This window comes from Bos mutus, chromosome 10 (genome assembly GCF_027580195.1).
Source record: "Bos mutus isolate GX-2022 chromosome 10, NWIPB_WYAK_1.1, whole genome shotgun sequence".
Taxonomy (NCBI): domain Eukaryota; kingdom Metazoa; phylum Chordata; class Mammalia; order Artiodactyla; family Bovidae; genus Bos; species Bos mutus.
Genome location: NC_091626.1, coordinates 81,726,273 through 81,740,953, shown reverse-complemented (window position 1 = coordinate 81,740,953; position 14,681 = coordinate 81,726,273). Strand labels below are relative to the sequence as shown.

Here is a 14,681-nt window from a genome sequence, read left to right as displayed (position 1 = left end):
TTCTCCTAGGAGGCGCCTCCCGCCAGGACCCGCCTCCAAAGCAGGCGTCAGAGCAACCCTCGTTCTAGGAGGAACGGGTGGGTTTCTGCCTGGGCTGAGCTTGAGCTTGGAGGTCCGAGTCCGACGCTCACTGGCCAAGAGGACACGGAGCTGAGGGGGCCTGCAGACTACAGGACCGTGGCCCCCGCTCCAGGGAGCACGGCTGCCTCTCCCATGCGTCTGCTGGCGAGAGTCCTGTAAGCCAGGCAATTTGACCCCGCACACATAACAGCTCCAGCTACCACATGTTCGATCAGTGTACATCTTTTGTAAAATAGTTCGGAACGCGGGAAAATTTGCACAGAACAGAGCTTTTTTCAGCAGTAGCAAAGTTGGGGTGGAGAAGGGGAAAAAAGGAATTGGGCTCGTCCGGGATTTGAACCCGGGACCTCTCGCACCCAAAGCGAGAATCATACCCCTAGACCAACGAGCCACAGTAAAAGTAGCGCGCAGAGATTGTCTCTGAATCTTACTTCTCCGCCAGCAATTGGCTGCCTGATTACTCTGAACTTCTATTTTCTGTGTAGAAGTTTACCTTTGATTTTGCTTAGCTGTTCTTTATGAAGTATCATGTCTGACTCTGCCCTCACTTATCCTCCTCCATCCGCGTCCTGGACCCCTCCAGACGCCAGATAGGGTGAGGAGAGGCAGCTTTTCAAGACGTTAGTCCCTGTGTTTGAGCTCCAACAAGCCCCTCCCTGAGGAGTCTCTTTGAGTTCCAGACTGGAGGGAACCTGGAGAGAACCGAGTTGCAACCCGAGGGCCCGAGCCGGGGTCGATAGCAAGACTGTAGGGTCCTGAACACCAGGACAGATGCCCAGGATGTGTAGCTGTCCGGCTGCTACTACTTCGCGAGAGTGTAAAATCCTAGGGGCAGGAATGACGGGCATCAAAATACGGGTAGCCAGTATTTTGATCTATTGGAGGTGAACCAGTCTGGGGCGTGTTCGTAAAGATCAGACTCCCGAAGTTTCCTTGAATGGGAATCAAATGTTCCATTTCCCCACCTTTGCTTAAGTTGTTTCCACAGTTTGAAATTCTCTTTCCCAGTCACATCCCAATTTACGTCAAAGCCTATTCCTCCTTCCTGCTCCAGCTCAAAAAAATTTTTTTCGGTTGTTGTTGGAACTAAAAATCTGTTAACAGCTGACTAAATTAAAAGGATCTCCTCACGGAATGGATTTGTGCGTGTAGAGTGAATGACGGTCTCAGGGGGTTGTCCCGCAAATTAGAGCTCTAAGGACCGCAGAATATAATATATATTCAGTACCAACGAGTGGTGTTGGATCTTCAACTTTTGAACCTCAGGCGGCAACCTAAATTCAGTTAGACCATCAAACTCAGAAGTTCTTCAGATGGTTGGAAGAGTTGGTGCTCACTTCCCCTCTTCTGAAAACCGTGCCCAACAGGACCGTTTTCAAGATAACAAAACCATCTTTGGAACGGGGTAAGGTCTGTAGAAAAATACCCTAGAACACTTACAACGTAGTGAGAAATTGAGAGCGAGGGCTCACGAAATTGAGAGAGAGGGCTCACCAACTAGTTGCAACCCCCAAAATACTCGTTTCTTCCTTCGAGCCGGAATCGAACCAGCGACCTAAGGATGTCCACACTTGGAATTACTACAGTCCTCCGCTCTACCAGCTGAGCTATCGAAGGAAGCACGAACGTTGAGTACTTAGAATTTTGTATTGAGAACATTGATAAACAGAGGTTCTGGCACAATAGCCTACTAGTTGCCAGTGTGTAAATTCCACGTAGCCGACCAGTTTAGGAGAAAGTCCTTCATCCACACTTCTACGGACAACCCCTCTAGAGCTGGATTCTCCTGCTTCAGAGAGGGGCTTTCAAGCAGGCCTAACCTGTGAGCATTTCACTGCCGTACCTACAGCCTGTGAATCTCGAGGCCGCCCCAAGCCGTGGCGATCTCCTGGCCTGTTGTCTTCACTTAGCGCGCTGCCCCGGGCCTCCTGGCCTGATGGTGTGTGTCTAAAGTGGGAGCAGACACCCGGGCATTGGAAAACTAAGGGCTGAGGTAGTGTAACACACAATTCTGATCGCGCAACTGCGAGCCAAGAAGGGCGGGCCTTAGAGCTCCGGCCTGGGCCTCCCTTTTCCTCAATTCCCATGCTCGCCTCCATAATCCAGGAGCGTTTGCACAAGCGAGCTGCTTCTCCCTTCCGTTTACACGTCCACAGACTAGCAGAGGTAGAGTCTGTGACGTATAACACATAGCTAAGCCCAATGTTACTATGAGAATTGACTCTTGGAGAAACTATTTTAAGGTTTTCAAAGAGGTAGCCACAGATTCTTTGAGTCAATAATAAATTTAGTGACACGAGTCTCGACCCTAATTTTCCCGCTGAGATATTGAAGTGTTCGAAAACCCACTGAAACATGGAACCTTGTCGGACAGCCTATATTCTCCCAAACGCTTAATAGGGACAGCGGACGCTGGGGAGAGGACTTGGTTCTGGACTCCAGACCTGCTCAGAGCGGGTGAAAGGGTTCGATCCTCAACGCCCTTGTGTCCCGCCGCGGCACGGGCCGCCCCCATCGCTCTTGCTGTGTTCCCGCAAAGCCAGGGCGTCCTCGGAGCCTGGCAGCACTTGCCGAAGTTTGTAACAGACTGCCACAATCAGGGCGGCAAAGCAGCCCGTGCCCCCTACTGCTGCTGCTGCTGCTGCTAAGCCGTTTCAGTCGTGTCCGACTCTGTGCGACCCCAGAGACGGCAGCCCACCAGGCTCCGCCGTCCCTGGGATTCTCCAGGCAAGAACACTGGAGTGGGTTGCCATTTCCCTCTCCAATGCATGAAAGTGAAAAGTGAAAGGGAAGTCGCTCAGTTGGGTCGGACTCTAGCGACCCCATAGACTGCAGCCTACCAGGCTCCTCCGTCCATGTGATTTTCCAGGCAAAAGTACAGGAGTGGGGTGCCATTGCCTTCTCCGTACCCCCTACTACTGGAACCTAAAAGTAAGTGTTCTGCTCGGGTGTTTATTTGGGACATCTGGAAACTGGCGGGAAATTATAATTAGCGGAATTTCCGCTGGAGTTGAAGTTACGCGAGAGAGGCGGGTAGCTGGTGAAGTAGATTTTAAAAAGAGTCAAAGAATTGCCCAGTAGGCCCCAGCGAGATTTGAACTCGCGACCCCTGGTTTACAAGACCAGTGCTCTAACCCCTGAGCTATAGGGCCTTGTAAGTGATCGATGTCCCTTGCTCTCTAAAACAGCTTTTATGCTGGACCTTTATTAAGGTGCCTGTGTGTACTGGGCAAAAAAACCTGGACGTCGTTTCAATCTGTTGTTGCTCAACCGCTCAGTCGTGTCCGATTCTTTGCAACCCCATGGACTGCAGTAGGCCAGGCTTTCCTGTCCATTATCTCCCTGAGTTCACCCAAACTCATGTCCTTTGAGTCGGTGATGCCATCCAACCATCTCTCCCCTTCTCCTCCTGCCCTCAATCTTTCCCAGCATCAGGGTCTTTTCCAGTGAATTGGCTCTTTGTATCTGGTGGCCAAAGTATTGGAGCTTCAACTTCAGCATCAGTCCTTCCAATGAATATTCAGGTTGATTCAGGATTGACTGATTTGATCTCCTTAGAGCCCAAGGGACTCTCAAGAGTTCGAAAGCATCAATTCTTCAGTGCTCAGCCTTCCTTATGATCCAACTCTCACACTCTTGCATGAATACTGGAAAAACCATACTTTGCCTATCTGTTCCTTTGCCAGCAAAGTGATCTCTCTGCTTTTTAATACGCTGTCTAGGGTTGTCAGAGCTTTTCTTCCAAGGATCAAGAGTCTTTTAATTTCATGGCTGCAGTCACCGTCCATGGTGATTTTGGAGCCCAAGAAAATAGTCTCTCACTGTTTCCATTGTCTCCCCACTTATTTGCCATGAAGTGATGGGACCAGATGCCATAATCTTAGTTTTCAGAATGTTGAGTTTTAAGCCAGCTTTTTCACTCTCCTTTTTCACCTTCATCAAGTGCTCTTTACTTCCTCTTCACTTTCTGCAATTAGGGTGGTGTCATCTGCATATCTGAGGTTGTTATTTCTCCTGGAAATCTTGATTCCAGCTTGTGCTTTAGCCAGTCCGGCATTTCGCGTGATGTACTCTGCATAGAAGTTAAATAAGCAGGGTGACAATATACATACTCTTGACATACTCTTTTCCCAATTTGGAAACAGTCCCTTGTTCCATGTATAGTTCTAACTGTTGCTTCTTGACCTGCATACAGGTTTCTCAGGAGGCAGGTAAGATCCCCATCTCTTTTAAGAATTTTCCAGTTTGTTGTGATCCACACAGTCAAAGGCTTTAGCGTAGTCAAAGGAGCAGAAATAGATATTTTTCTGGAATTCTTTTGTTTTTTCTATGATTCAATGAATGTTGGCAATTTGATCTCTGGTTCCTCTGCCTTTTCTAAATTCAGCTGGTACATCTGAAAGTTCTCAGTTGAAGCCTAGCTTGAAGGATTTTGAGCATTACCTTACTAGCATGTAAAATGAGTGCAACTGTGCAGTAGTTTGAACATTCTTTGGCGTTGCCCTTCTTTGGTACTGGAATGTAAACTGACCTTTTCTTGTCCTGTGGCCACTGCTGACTTTTCCAAATTTGCTGACATATTGGATACAGCACTTTAACAGCATCATATTCTAGGATTTGAAATAGCTCAGCTGAAATTCCATCCCCTCCACTAGCTTTGTTTGTAGTGATGCTTCCTAAAGGCCCACTTAACTTCCCACTCCGGGATGTCTGGCTCTAGATGAGTGATCACACCATCGTGGTTATCTGGGTCATGAAGATCTTTTTTGTATAGTTCTTATCTGTATTCTTGCCACTTCTTCTTAATCTCTTCTGCTTCTGTTAGGTCCACACCACTTCTGTCCTTTTTTGTGCCCATCTTTGCATGAAATGTTCTCTTGGTATCTCTAATTTTCTTGAAGAGATCTCTAGTCTTTCCCATTCTATTGTTTCTCTCTATTTCTTTGCATTTTCACCTAGGAAGGCTTTCTTATCTCTCCTTACTATTCTTTGGAAATTTGCATTCAGATAGATATATCTTTCCTTTTCACCTTTGCCTTTCACTTCTCTTCTTTTCTCAGCTATATGTAAGGCCTCCTCAGACAGCCATTTTGCCTTTTTGCTTTTCTTTTTCTTGGGGATGATTTTGATCACCGCCCCCGGTACAATGTTACAAACCTCTGTCCATAGTTCTTCAGGAACTGTGTCTATAAGATCTAATCCCTTGAATCTATTTGTCACTTCCACTGTATAATCATAAGGGATTTGATTTAGGTCACTATTGGAACTCTGTAGTCTCTTGCTGGGGACAGCGCAATATGGGGTCAGTGACAGGAACTACCACTAGATTAAGAATGTAGAAATTTGCCCAATCCAACATAGTCTAATGTAGTGAAAGTTTTCTACCCTCCACCCTCTGCAGATTGTGAAAATCAAGAAGGGAAATTCTACATAGAGGAAATTGTTGACCACAGATCTCTCAGATTAAATTTCGACATCCACATTTGGTTTTCTGTTTGACTTAGGACGTGCACCAAGGGGCAAACGCCTGCCCCAAGGTCATTACATTAGCGATTTCTCCACAGCTCAAGTCTTAGTGCCAGAATAGGCATTCATTAGTTCATTCATCCCTTTATTGGATAAACACTGAACTCCAGTTCTGTGCTAGGCGAAATGAGACATCTAGATTTGGTCTTTACTTTGAAGCCAGTGGATAGTCTTATGGTATAAAAGAATGTTAGCTTTCATGAAAGAGAACAAGAGAAGTAGCTGTGTCAAGTGTGAGAGAGTGGTAACAGTGCTAAGGTTCACAGACCTGCAGAGTGAGCCATCACAGAGGCAGGCCTTCAGGAGGGGATGGAACTTGAACTGCACTTTAAGGGCAAGTTAAGACTTACACAAGTTTGGAGACAGAGTGATCCTTGGTAGAGAAAAAAATTATGAGCAAAGTTGGAGAGAAAGACCTTGGCATTTAAAGTGCCAAGGCAGAACACTGGCTGGGGCAGATGCCAGCCCTTGTGGAAGTGAGGTATCATAAAATAGGTTAGCAGGAGACTTAGAAAATTCTGGAATGAAGTTATACCCCTTTAAAAATTGAACAGGGAAATTCACAAGGCATGAATATGAACATTGGTTTGAAGGGGAGAGAGAGAAACCAAAGTCAAGGGAACACCAGAGACTGGCCATGGTACATATTGTCAAACATAAAATGTAGGAGAATAATAGTTATGGGATTGGAAAGGAAGGAATAAATGAGAGAGATACAGGAAAGGAAGAGTCTGCTGAAGCTAGATATGAATGAAGAAATAAGAGACAATAAAGAGGAAAGAAGGGTGATTCTCAAATATCATACTTTGAAGAAACAAAATGATACTGAAAAAAGAAAATCTAAAGGAGAGATGGGTATCTGGAGAAGGCAGAGGGGTGAAGAAATGTTAAAATTTAGGCAGGCTGGATTTGAAGTGTAGATGGAGGATATAGGAATTTATGACAGCTAGGGTACTCTTGTGTCTGGAGTTCTGTAGATTAAGTCAAGGCTAGATCAAATTACAGAGGTCATTCATTGAGTCAGAGCCTGTAAGAATTATGTGCTCTTGAAGGAAAAGAGTACAAAGAGAAAACAGCAAACACCTGAAAATAAGCTTTCTGAATAGCCCCTTTTCAGGCCTTTGTCTGGAGAAGGCAATGGCACCCCACTCCAGTACTCTTGCCTGGAAAATCCCATGGACAGAGGAGCCTAGTAGGCTGCAGTCCATGGGATCTCTGAGGGTCGGACACGACTGAGCGACTTCACTTTCACTTTTCACTTTCCTACATTGGAGAAGGAAATGGCAACCCATTCCAGTGTTCTTGCCTGGAGAATCCCAGGGACGGGGGAGCCTGGTGGGTTGCCGTCTATGGGGTCGTACAGAGTCGGACACAACTGAAGTGACTTAGCAGCAGCAGCAGGCCTTTGCCATATTGAGTGTGTCCAACATTTTTTTTTTTTTTCATTCAACATTTTAAAAACATTTTCCTTACTTTTTTGTAATTTCAATATTATTAGTAAGATTGTCCTAGAAAACTTGCTTTCCCACCTGGCAGCTGAGAATGAGGATGTGACCTAGCTCCACCAATCAGATGCATCCAGAGAAGATTTCAGTTTAGAGGTGTAAATAATCTTCTTTACTCCTCTAATCCAGGAGTTAATAATTCCACAGGGAAATCCCGTATATGTCCAGTGATGAAGGTGTCAGGTTCTTGGGTTTGGGATTTCTTAAATCTATAGATCATTGCCTTTCTTCCATCTGGAAAATTCTCATCCATTATCTTTTTAAGTTTTTTTTTTTTTTCTCTACTTTTCTTTCTCCATTCATGAAACGAATTATATATTAGACCTTCACACCCTGTCCTTCATCTCTTAACCTCTCTTTCATATTTATTGTCTTTTTGTCTCCATACTCATAATCAACTACTGCTGTATTTAACCAGCTGTTAAATCTACCCACTGAGTCAACCGTAATTATAAATTGTAATTTTCAATTTTAGACGTTTTGCTTCTTTTTCAAAACAACTAAGCCAAATTCTATAATTTCATATTATTTGCAGATACCTGCCAGCTTTTTAAAAATCTCTTTAAACATAGCAATTATATTGTTTTAATATCTATGATAATCTGTATTATGCTATCTGTTGCTTTAGTTGATTCTTACTCATGTCGAATTGTTTCCTGTGTAACTGTTCATCTTTGAATGTATACTGCTCAATATCTTTGCAAAATTATAAGCAGTGAATTTTTGAGGTCAAGATGAAAGTTTCTTCCTGGAACAAAAAAAATTACATGGCTTTTGTTTCTCATATGTAACTGAACCATTATCAGCCCAAAAGGACTCTAAAAAGAGTTCATGGTCAGACATTCCTTCGGCCTCCAAGATGATGTAAGGCCAAACTGCAAATCAGAGAAAAAGAATACCTGTAGTCCTAGCTTCGCAGTAAAAGTTGAAAGGTCTTCTTTTTATTTTCCCTTTCTAAGCTCAGCTGATTTCTGCTGAGCTCCACAACAATTACTGTAAGTGAAAGGTTAACTTCTTATTCGTTCTTATCTTGTGGGCATAACTCTCTGGGGTCCCAACTTAATATTTGGAAGAATATCTTAGAATTTCTACTTTTGGTGGGTGCTGAACCTTGGCATCTGCCCTTCCTTTTTCTCCCACCCAAAGGTACTGCCAAAACTATAACCCAATTTTGCAGTAATTAGCAAATGTCTTTGGAGAAGGCAATGGCACCCCACTCTAGTACTCTTGCCTGGAAAATCCCGTGGACAGAGGAGCCTGGTAGGCTGCAGTCCAGGGGGTCGCTAAGAGTCGGACATGACTGAGCAACTTCACTCTCACTTTTCACTTTCATGCATTGGAGAAGGAAGTGGCAACCCACTCCAGTATTCTTGCCTGGAGAATCCCAGGAACGGGGGAGCCTGGTGGGCTGCCATCTATGGGGTCCCACAGAATCGGACACAACTGAAGTGACTTAGCAGCAGCAGCAGCAGCAGCAGCAGCAGCAAATGTCTTAAGAGCTACAAAGATTAATGCTTTCCTTACCTCTCAGATTTCATCTTTTCCTTAGATTCTGGCCTATTTGTTTCTTGTTATCATATTAGTACTTTGATGCTTTTACAAAGATTTGGTAAAATCTTATCCAATATTTTTATCATTTTTCCTCAAGGAGGTTGGTCCAATTTAATTAGCCCACAATTACCAGAAAGGAGATTAGAGTGGTAGGAGCTATAACATCAATCATATTCTACCACATGGACTGAGAAGCAGAGAATGCATTACTCTAGAAAGGGCCTAAGGGAGAGAAAGCACAAAAAAGAGAGCAGTGATAGTAAAAAAGGAAGCCTTGTGTACCTTCCAAGTCCCTAGTTATGACTCACTCCAGAGGCCTCACTGTATTCCCTCTCAGAATCTATGAGACTTCCCTGAATTTTTACAGCAATTCTCCCTTCTATTTTAGGAAAAATTATTTTCAACTTAAAATAACACTGACGGAGAAGGCAATGGCACCCCACTCCAGTACTCTTGCCTGGAAAATCCCATGGACGGAGGAGCCAGGTAGGCTGCAGTCCATGGGGTCACTAAGAGTCTGTCACGACTGAGTGACTTCACTTTCACTTTTCACTTTCATGCACTGGAGAAGGAAATGGCAACCCACTCCAGTGTTCTTGCCTGGAGAATCCCAGGGATGGAACCTGGTGGGCTGCTGTCTATGGGGTCGCGCAGAGTTGGATACGACTGAAGCGACTTAGTTGGACCAAATAACACTGAAGGTATTAATACATGTTTCTACATTATAACTTTTATCTTCTAATATTTGGATCAATATTTATCAAATGGCAGTTATATGTTGGCCACATATACAGATCTCTGCTCCAGTCAGCTTGGTCTACTTATAATTCCCCAAATATAACTCACACCTTTTCCAGTTGTGATCATTTGTTAATTATTTCTTCAACTAGAATGATTTTCCATTTCTCCATACCTGTCAAACACTACTTATCCTGGAAAGATGATCTCAATGTTCTAATTCACAGTATCTTTGCTTTTTTACCAAGTAGATTTCCTCTCGTTTCCCCTCTGAAACCTATGAACCTTTTTCATCTTTGCTATTCCTTCTTCTTCACTCTCTCTCTCAGGATTTTGAACAGGACACATGTAATGGAGGTGTTCCCTAGCACCCAGAAGTAAGCATCCAGAGTGCCATTACTCATTCAACTACACTCAATCAGTTATGAAATTATCAGACTGTTCTGTCTTTCCCGAATTTCTTCATCTTATATGATATATTGTTGAAAGAATGCACCCTTTTATTTTTTTAATCTTCCAGAGTTACTTCTAAATTCTGTTTTCCTATCTATGTCTATGTCCACCTTTTGGAAATGCTACAAAAGATACAAAGAAAGAACTGAAAGAGATGGAAAAGAAAAAGGGAAGGAGATTCTATTACACTTAATTATAAAGTGCTTTATCTTGTTTTTAGAATTCAGTGTGTTAGCATACCATCAGCAGTTTTAGTACACTATCAGCAGTACGTGAACCGAGAACTTTCAGACGTACAAGCTGGATTTAGAAAAGGCAGAGGAACCAGAAATCAAATTGCTAACATAAGCTGTATCACAGAAAAAGCAGGGGAATCCTCCCCCCCCGAAAAAACCATGTACTTCTGCTTCATTGACTACTCTATAGCCGTTGACTGTGTGGATCACAACAAAATGTGGAATATTCTTAATGATATGAGAATACCAGACCACCTGATCTGCCTTCTGAAAAACCTGTACACAAGTCAAGAGGCAACTGTTAGAACTGGACATGGAACAACAGACTGGTTCCAAACTGGGAAAGGAGTATGTCAAGGCTGTATATTGTCATCCTGTTTATTTAACTTATATGCAGAGTACATGGGGAGAAACGCTGGGCTGGAAGAAGCACAAGCTGGAATCAAGATTGTCGGGAGAAATATCAATAACCTCAGATATGCAGATGACACCACCCTAATGGCAGAAAGCGAAGAGGAAGTAAAGAGCCTTGATGAATGTGAAAAAGGAGAACGAAAAGGCTGGCTTAAAACTCAACATTCAAAAAATGAAGGTCATAGCATCTGATCCTATTACTTCATGGCAGATAGATGGGGAAAATGTGGAAACAGTGTCAGATTTCATTTTCTTGGTCTCCAAAATCAATGTGGATGGTGACTGCAGCCATGAAATTAAAAGACATTTGCTTTAAGAAAAGCTATGACAAACTTAGACAGTGTATTAAAAAGCAGAGACATACTTTGCCAACAAAGGTCTGTACAGTGAAAGCTATGGTTTTTCCAGTAGTCATGTATGGATGTGAGAGTTGGACCATAAAGAAGGCTGATCAACAAAGAAATGATGCTTTCAAACTGGTGCTAGAAAAGACTCTTAAGAGTCCTTTGGACTACAAGGAAATCAAACCAGTCAATCCTAAAGAAATGAACCCTGAATATTCATTGGAAGGGCTGGTGCTGAAGCTGAAGCTCCAATATTTTGACCACTCATTGGAAAAGACCTTGATGCTGGGAAAGATTGAGAGCAGGAGGAGAAGGGGGCAACAGAGGATGAGATGGTTGTATGGCAACACTGACTCAATGGATATGGGTTTGTGCAAACTCAGGGAGAGAGTGAAGGACAGGGAAGCCTGGTGTGTTGTAGTTTATGGGGTCGCAAAGAGTCAGACAAGACTTAACGACTGAACAACAACAACAAGCAGTTTTATGCACTGTATTCTCAGCTCCTTGAGGGGAAGGTTGTATGGGTTTCCAAAATACCTAACAAAGTGACCAGCACACAGTGGTATTAATAAATACTTGAAATGGAGGGCAAACTACTACACAGATATGTTCAGGGAGTAAAGGATATTATTGCCCCCAGAAATCTGGAACCCAATAGATTCTTTTAGTTTCCTCTTCCTGAAATTATTGGTAAAACAAGCACTGGAAATCTCTAAGAGACTTCTAGCTCTTATCTAATTTAAATTCCAGGACACTAGTCTGAATTCAGGGGCCAGTTCTCATTTTATATGGTCACTAAATGGTGTACCTAACACTAACAGAGATGAATGCCCCACCCACCCAACACACACAGAGTATCCTTACAGAAAAGAGAAGAAGTTACCTAAAAATAAACATATGGTTACCTATTGAGACTGAGAATATATAAGATAATGTTTATAACAAAAAGGGTGAAATCCGTTTAATGTGGCATGTACATTTAGCCCTACTGGGGCAGATTTCCTTTGAAAAATGTCTGACCTCCTTTCTCAGTCTAATTCATAATTTCAGACCCTCAAGCAGACACACTTTTCAGTGAGAGAAGCCCCACCTAAAAAACTTATTTGCCTAACAGGGCAACCTTTGTTTCCTACACATTTGTTCAGTGGAAAGTACGTCTTCCTGAGGGTTTGGCATCACACATTAGGACTGTGAAGGAAAGTCAGGCATTTCTCATAGGAAATTTGCCCTAGTAGGGTTGAATACCAGAGAAGGCAATGGCACCCCACTCTAGTACTCTTGCCTGGAAAACCCCATGGATGGAGGAGCCTGGTGGGCTGCCGTCTATGGGGTCGCACAGAGTCGGACACGACTAAAGTAACTTAGCTGCAGCAGCAGCAGGGTTGAATACATACGTTAGGAAAACAAGGAACACTTTCAATCTCATTTTATGGAGCCAGTATCATGCAGATACCAACAACAGACAAAGATAGTACAAGAAAGGAAAATTACAGGCCACTATCAATGCAAAATGCTAGCAAATTGAATTTAACAGTATATTAAAAGGATCATCACAATGACCAGGTAGGATTTATCTCTGGGATGCAGAGATGATTCAACATGTGTGAATCAATCAACGTGATAAACTATATTAACAGGAAAAGAAGAAAGCCACATGACCACCTCTGTGCTATGCTTAGTCGCTGTCTGACTCTTGCAACCCCATAGACTGTAGCCTACCAGGCTCCTCTGTCCATGGGATTCTCCAGGCAAGAATACTGGAGTGGGTTGCCATTTCCTCCTCCAGTCCAACTCTTTAGGACACTATAGACTGTAGCCCTCCAGGCTGCTCTGTTCATGGAATTTTCTAGGCAGTAATTGGAGTGGGTCGCCATTCCCTTCTCCATGACCATCTCTAGATGCAAAAAAAGCATTTGCCAAAATTCAGCATCCATTCATGATAAAAAAAATACTCTTACTAAAATAGGTATAGAAAGGACTTATCTCGACACAACAAAGGTCATATATGAAAATTCCACAGCTAACAAACCATAATTAATGGGGGAAACCTGAAATCTTTCCCTCAGAGATCTGATACGAGGCAAGAATGCCCACTCTCACCACTTCTATTTAACACAGTACAGGAAGTCCTAGTCAGAGCAATTAGACAAGAAAAAGAAATAAAAAGCATCCAAATTGGAAAGAAGTAAAATCATCTCTGTATAGAGATGACATGGTTATATATGCAAAAAATCCAAACTACTGAGCAACAACCAAAAAAACCTGTTAGAACTAATAAGTGAACTCAGTATAGTTTCAGGATATAAAGTCAACATGCAAAAATCAGTTGCATTTCTGTACACAATAACTATGCAAATAGGAAATTAAGAAAACAATCCCATTCACAACAGCAATAACAACAACAAAATACTTAAGAATAAACTAAAGAGGTGAGAGCTTGAACTTTCTGACCTGTATCAAACTCAAGGACATCACTAGTCAATTTCAAAACAACATTTGATAGCAAGTTCTTGCTACAAGCTTGTAGTTTCAAAGTGTTCCCACCCATTTCACAACTGCGTTATCATTTCAAACCCCAATCAATCCTTATGAAATAAGCACCCTTACTTCTTCTAATCCTTGACAAACAACTTATGTTTTTTTGCCTTTGTAAGCTTTCCTCATTTTGTAATCCAATGGAACACAATTCAAGTGTTTCCTTGAATTTGTGCCTCCTGGGCTGCTCTCTTAACAAACCCTCAAAAAATTTTTTTTTTTTTTTTTTGGTCTCAATCAGGTCTCTGTTCCTAGAATTCTTGGTTAACAAGGAATAAGATACAAAGAAAAGATAAAGAGGGATCTTATTGTAGGATAATACAAATGTTTTAAACTTTGATTATAATGGTGGTTGTACAACTTGATAAATTTACTAAAATAGTCATTGAATTGTACACGTACAAGGATGAATTTAGGTATATAAATCATATCTCAATAGTTATTTTTAAAAAGTATTGATGGGAATAATAGAAAGAAAATAGCAATCAGGAGACTTAATCTCCTCTATTTCAGAAATTACATTTAACATAAGTGAAATAAACACTGTTCTTAAAATCAAAAATTGCTAGATTTAGTAAAATTAGATCTAACTCTATGCTATTTATAGAAAACATTTTAAATGTAAATACATGTGTTAACAGAAATAATCAATAAACAACAGAAATAGAAAAGAGTTTGATCTGTGCCAAACCAAAGACTATAACCCAGGAGACACAGATTCAATAAGCTCTTGAACTGTGTTGCAGTGGCTTACAAATGGGAGAAGCTTACATAGGCAAAAACTTCAAAGTTATGTAAGTTGTTTGTCAAGGTTTAGGATTGGATCTGGCAAGAAATAAAGGTGTTTGTTAAACAAGGATTGCTGCTGCTACTGCTAAGTCACCTCAGTCATGTCCGACTCTGTGCGACCCCATAGACGGCAGCCCACCAGGCTCCCCCGTCCCTGGGATTCTCCAGGCAAGAACACTGGAGTGGGTTGCCATTTCCTTCTCCAATGCATGAAAGTGAAAAGTGAAAGTGAAGTCGCTCAGTCGTGTCCGACCCTCAGAGACCCCATGGACTGCAGCCTACCAGGCTCCTCTGTCCATGGGATTTTCCAGGCAAGAGTACTGGAGTGGGGTGCCATTGCCTTCTCTGTCAAACACTACTGGCCAACCACTAATCTTTCAACTATGTTCACAAAAGAAAAGGAAAAGGATCTTTTCCAAACACAAATAACATATATTTTATAGGAACATCCCAAGTTACTTAAACCAGACTTGTTAAAAGCCCTGTTTACCCTTCTCCCACTATTCCAT

At 42.4% G+C, this 14,681-nt stretch overlaps 3 non-coding genes across 3 annotated transcripts; all 3 read right to left on the bottom strand.

Moving 5' to 3' along the window:
- Positions 1–400: 400 nt before the first annotated feature.
- Positions 401–472, bottom strand: TRNAP-UGG (transfer RNA proline (anticodon UGG)). The gene has a single exon. It is a non-coding gene; the product is annotated as a tRNA-Pro (tRNA).
- Positions 473–1,608: 1,136 nt separating this feature from the next.
- On the bottom strand, positions 1,609–1,698 carry TRNAY-GUA (transfer RNA tyrosine (anticodon GUA)). The gene is given in 2 exon segments: positions 1,609–1,644; positions 1,662–1,698. It is a non-coding gene; the product is annotated as a tRNA-Tyr (tRNA).
- Positions 1,699–3,160: 1,462 nt separating this feature from the next.
- On the bottom strand, positions 3,161–3,233 carry TRNAT-UGU (transfer RNA threonine (anticodon UGU)). Its single transcript has one exon. It is a non-coding gene; the product is annotated as a tRNA-Thr (tRNA).
- Positions 3,234–14,681: the final 11,448 nt, after the last annotated feature.